This window comes from Callionymus lyra, chromosome 12, assembly GCF_982586985.1.
Source record: "Callionymus lyra chromosome 12, fCalLyr1.hap1.1, whole genome shotgun sequence".
NCBI lineage: Eukaryota > Metazoa > Chordata > Actinopteri > Syngnathiformes > Callionymidae > Callionymus > Callionymus lyra.
The window spans coordinates 25,886,391-25,892,390 of NC_141829.1; the positions used below are offsets into that span (position 1 = coordinate 25,886,391).

Below are 6,000 nucleotides of genomic sequence, written 5' to 3' on the forward strand. Positions count from 1 at the left end.
TTTTTTCTTAAAAACAGAACCATCATCATTGTTTAAAATAGCAACTGAAGAGCCATTTTGTAAATTAGACTCTTTTATTTATGCTTTATGAAACCCAGAGTACATGTTTGAACTCCAAAATATACATATTTATGTTACTGATATTTGACTCAAGACTGCTGTTATTTTATCAGAAAACTACACAAACCAACAACAACAAATACTGAACAACTAACAGGGTTCATGAAATGATTTCTTAGTTTGTAGTGGCCTTTGCTACATTAAAGGGTTTATTCTTTAACTTCAAGAGGCCTCTAGGCCCTTGTAAAGCTAGCAGACTGATATTTATATGACACATTCAGATGGTCTCCTACTATTGGTGTGAGGAAACTTGTGTCCAAGACTCAATATCAAGACTGTGTTTGATCATGAACATGATGAGTCATGGGTGCTCATATTACATGTGTGTAATTAAGAAACATGTGCTCTAGTCCTGCTACCTTAAAGAAATCGATTGAAGGCTATTCAATGTTTCTCCACTTTTTCATTAATATATTTTTATTTTTTTTAGAGGAAATTGATTTTTTTCCCCGATAAATGGATGTATTTATAATCCAGTATTGATGTCACAAACACCTTAATTGGTTATTGATCAGCTTTAAGTAGTACATGTTAGGCAATACATGTTATTGATTACTACCGTATGATTATATATGTAATTATTCCAATAGTAGTAAACTTATATTATAATATATATATATAATAAAATAACATTGTCCCAAAATCAACAACTCTTATCATGTTTAAAACTCAAAAAATCATTTGACACAGAACGTCAAGTTATGATGTAGAGTAACAAAACTAAAATTTATGACAGATATTTGTATTCTGTTTAGTCAGGAAGTGCTTTGGTGATGTGAGCATTGATAATAAAGCCTCAGAAACCTCGGTTGGGATCTTTGTCAAATTATTTTATATTTTTTTTAATCATGCATGTAAGATGTACTTGGTATTAGGGTGAGAGTAACTTGATTACTGTAATTTAATAGAACTAAACTCAAATATACAATGGAATTGCTTACTGTAATTTAATTTAACAGTTACTTAATATCTTTATAATATTGCTTACTGTAATTAAGTAAGAGTTACTTAATATCTTTATAATATTGCTTACTGTAATTTAGTAAGAGTCACTTAATATCTTTATAATTGGCTTACTGTAATTTAGTAAGAGTTACTTAATATCTTTATAATATTGCTTACGGTAATTTAGTGAGAGTTACTTAATATCTTTATACTATTGCTTACTGTCATTTACTAAGAGTCACTTAATATCTTTATAATTGGCTTACTGTAATCACACAGCACAGGCATCTCAACCAGCGAAAATCAACAACCAACAAGGCAGTCCATCGCCTTTGTAAGAGCTAGGGAGAAGCCACAGCAGCGCAGGACTCAAGCAGGGGGGCTGCTGGCAACAGCTCGGGACTGGCAGCTGAAGGTGGACCTAGGAAGACAGCTCAAGTTCCCTAATAACATCGCGGTGACCAAACTCAGGCCAGACATAGTCCTGGTGTCTGAAACAACAAAGCAAGTGGTCCTGCTGGAGCTGACTGTCCCCTGGGAAGGATGGAGGAGGCCTTCGAGAGGAAGAGGGCCAAGTACGAGGAGCTGGCAGGCGAATGCCGAAGCAGGGGATGGAGGACACGATGCAACCCAATCGAGGTTGGGTGCAGAGGGTTCATCAGCCAGTCTCTCATCAGGGCACTGAAAATGTTGGGAGTGAAGGGACTGCAGAAAAGCCACCAGAGACATCACTGACGCAGCAGAAAAAGTTTCAAGGTGGCTGTTGATCAAGTGGGAGATCCATGGGCTAAACAAGCTACTTAGACACAAGCCGGGGCCTGATCAACCCTGGCTGGGTCACCTGGGCGAGGGTGTCTGTTGCGAGACCAGAAACAACCGATGAACCCAGGCTACAACACTGATGATGTGTCTAAGTTGCACCAAGAGTGTTTGCTGTAACAAGTTCATCTGGCTAAACCAGTGACCTGAGTGAATAGGCCGGATGACGACCATGAATAGTATGGCGACTGCTGGAGAGACAGCCGACAACTGGAAAGACAGTAACCGGGGCAGTGAGGGTCAGCAACCCAAGGTGCAGCTCCCGAGAGGGAGCACCCACAAGAAGCTAAGGAAAACTGTACTATATTAGTACTATAAGAGCCAGGAAACGTGCTCATCGTTAATTCCTTTTGGCTTCACCAAAAAGATCCTCAGGCTGAAAAAAATGCGGCTGCCTTGCATGTTCTGAAGATGAGGTTAACAAATACCTCAGTGCCACCTACAGTGACAGTGCAAGAGAGGAACCTCTTGGACCATGCAAGACTTTGATAACTCCGCCAAAACCCATCTCGGCATTTAACATCAAGGAGCTAACTTTGAAAAGTTGGAGTAATTGCTGCTGGTACCAGTTCAGCCCCAGGTCCAAGTGGAGTGCCATATGTTGTATACAAAAGATGCCCCAGACTCTTGAAGCGACTGTGGACAATCCTCAAAGTCATCTGGAGAGAAGGGAAAGTAGCACATCAATGGAGACATTCCAAAGGAGGAGAGCTCAAGTACCATTGAGCAGTTTAGGGTCATCTCACTCCTCAGTGTTGAGGGCAAGATATTCTTCAGTATCGTTGCCAAACGCATGACGGCGTTCCTCCTGAGAAACAAATACATTGATACCTCTGTGCAGAAGGGTGGGATCCCCAAAGGTTCCAGGATGCATCTAGCATACAGGAGTTGTTACTCAGCTGATCCGGAAGGCACGTGAAGGAAAAGGAAACCTGCAGTCCTTTGGCTGGATCTTGCGAACGCCTATGGGTCTATCCCACGCAAACTGGTGAAAACCTCACTACAACAACACCACGTTCCAGGCAAGATCAGGGACCTCATACTGGACTACTACAGCTGCTTCAGCTTGAGACTCACCTCTGGAACAGTAACGTTGACATTTCATCAGCTTGTGAAGGGCATTATCACCGGATGCACTATTTCGGTGATATTGTTTGCCTTGGCCATGAATATGGTGGTGAAGTCAGCAGGAGTGGAGTGCAGAGGCCCACTCACCAACTCTGTCACGCGGCAGCCCCCCCATCAGAGCATTTATGGATAACCTGACAGTGACTAAAACATCAGCCCCGGGCTGTAGATGGATCCTGCAAGGCCTAGAGCGTCTATTTAGCTGGGCACGGATGGACTTCAAGCCAGCCAAGTCCAGGTCACTGGTGGTGATGAGGGTGAAGGTAACAGACAAGTTTCCCCTTACGATAGGTGTCCGGATCCCGACTGTGAGAGAGAAGCCAGTAGAGTGCCTGGACAAGATCTACGACTGCACCTTAAAGGACACCGCAGTACTCCGATTAACAACAGAGGAGTTGGGAATCTGGCTCACAGGGGCGGATAAGTCAGGGCTTCCAGGCAAGTTTAAAGCCTGGATCTACCAGCACGGCACCTTTCCACGACTCCTCTGGCCACTGCTGGTGTATGATATGCCAATGACCACCGTCGAGTGCTTCGAGAGGAAAGTCAGCCGTTTCCTCAGGAAGTGGTTGGGCCTACCACGAAGCCTCAGCATCATGCCCTCTACGGGAAAAACAACAAACTAAAACTGCCCTTCAGTAGTCTGACGGAGGTTAAATGGTAAGTATATTTTACTTGATACTGAAGTGAAGTGAGTGAATTATACTTAATATTTGAGCAGTAAAATGTAATTACTTTGAGTGAGTGCAAATAGTTCAGATTTTTTTTTTTTTAAGTAAATCTTACCAGTTATTTTGGGTGGATGCTAAATAAGTGGGCGGGCCTAACGTCTTACTGAAGCAGTAATTGGTTAGACAAGCAAAACAAACTGAAGCGATCCATGTCGATGTCGAAACTATTGCTTGCACAAAGAGTGGAGTACAAGTTTTCATATTTTTGTATAATCAATTTAAGAGCCTCTTACTCAGTAAAGAACAGATAATCGCGACAACTAGTAGTAACTTCAGTAAGTGAGATTCATTAAAACTAGTGTTTCATAGTTAATTAATAAGGCCAATTAATTGATTATTATCCATGTAAATTTACTAGTTTCCCTTGTACTATAAAACAAAGGGTGGTGCTCCAACTTCAGGTAAATTTTACCTACAGGCAATTTTAAAGTTAAATCGACCAGAACTTAGATGTTCGGAAAATAAACCTTTTTATAAGGCATATGTAATTACTACAACATTATACACCACAATATTTGCTGGTCTGTGATTTTATCTAATTCCACATCTATGTCAGAGCTGAACATAGATTAGCAATTAGCAATAGAATGAACACGTTCCATCTTCCCAGGATGATCCAAAGTAGGTGGTGAAGCTATGATGAATGTATGATGCTCGTCAAGGCAGCAGTAGTTGATCCGATGAAATCACTGTAACCAATCACTGCTTCAGACTAATGTTCAAGAATGTACAAGAATCATTATCAGACACCTTGTTGCAAAAAGTTTTCAGTGTTTTCACTTGAGTTTGATCTGGACAATGTTGTTGTGCTCTGGGATAAAGTGTATGATTGAGGTATGAGTGTTAACTGGTGTCAAATATTTAGAATAAAGTTGCGCTTTTTTAAACCACATAAGTGTTGATAATGATTTATGTAACATGTTGTAATGAACTTATCTTCATTGGATATCATCTGTGAAAGCTCAACCACTCCTCGGGATCTGTGTCAACATTCTTCTGTTGATAAGAAAACCCCACACCAGGTGGAATTGGCATTTCACAAACTTCGAGTGAGTAATCACAGCAGAGGAGGGATATTTCAGGGCAATAAAGTCCATTAGCCCTACTTCCCGAAGCAAGGAGGATTAGAAGTTTGACAAACGGTCAAGCTAAACCTTCAGTGAACGAGGAGTTCAACACTCCATGTGAGATTCTTACCAACAAGGATCAGATAAGAACTTTTATGGCTTCCTGCAGACGCAGAGTTGGTGGAGATGCGAATCAACATCGAAAGTGCTAACAGATGTCTTCACAGGCAGAATGTGTGGGTGTGTGTGTCTTGGATAATATTCATTGAAATGTGTATTACCTGCTTAAAGAAATATACTTGTAAGTGAATGGAGCTACGAGCAAGGTGTTTGAAGTTATCAAAATGAAGAAAGAAATCACATGAAATATAAGAATTGAATTAATCATTATCGAAACCTTCATTTTTGTAAGCCTTATCCTACATTTGTCATGTTTGGTGTTATTTTGATGTCCGCGCTCCGTGGGAAAAGAATCTAGAAAGAACAAATCGTTTTAAAGCATTTTTAATGTACATATGATTTTTCTTGTGTGACGAGAAGAAAAGACAATTGGAGAGGTGAGAAGGAGGAGGAGGGGGTGTCAGTCTGGAAGGACCCTTTTCCCGCCGAAGAAACGTCAACCAATCATAAGGGTTTGCCCCTTTTTAGGATCACTAAGTTTCAACATAAGAACTGTGTTCAACTTAGAGAATGTGTGTTTTTTCCTCCAAATGATCAGAGCGTACCTCTTAACATCAGAGCGTACCTCGTAACATCAGAGTTTATCACCACCCGCGTGATAAACTGGTTCATCACCAACTGCCTTCAAGACGAACTCCTGCAAGTCCAAACTGAGGACCGCACTGAAGGACCCGCTTCCAGCATCCTTCCAGACTCCGCAAAGTTCCATGAGTTTCTTAATAATCTTGACCAGACCGGTCCGATTATTCCAATATTCGCAGCACGTCTCCCAGACTGCGAATCTCCATTAAGAAGCAACAGCCCGTGAATCATCCTTACCTCTCGTAAGAAGAAAGTGTTCCTGACCTAAAGACTTTCCCTCAGCGAAGTGAACATTCCAGGCGTTCAGCGCGTTCACGTGAGGTGTCTACAACCAGGAAGCCAACACTGTGATTCATCGGACCGCTTGGTCCCCTCGTCGAAAGAACTTTGATTCCCCCGTTCCTGACTGTCTTCCTCATCATCCTCTC

The 6,000-nt window shown here is 41.5% G+C and overlaps 1 pseudogene; it reads left to right on the plus strand.

Moving 5' to 3' along the window:
* The window catches only part of LOC148068790 (uncharacterized), a 33,939-nt pseudogene extending 28,141 nt beyond the window's left edge, over positions 1–5,798 (plus strand).
* Positions 5,799–6,000: the final 202 nt, after the last annotated feature.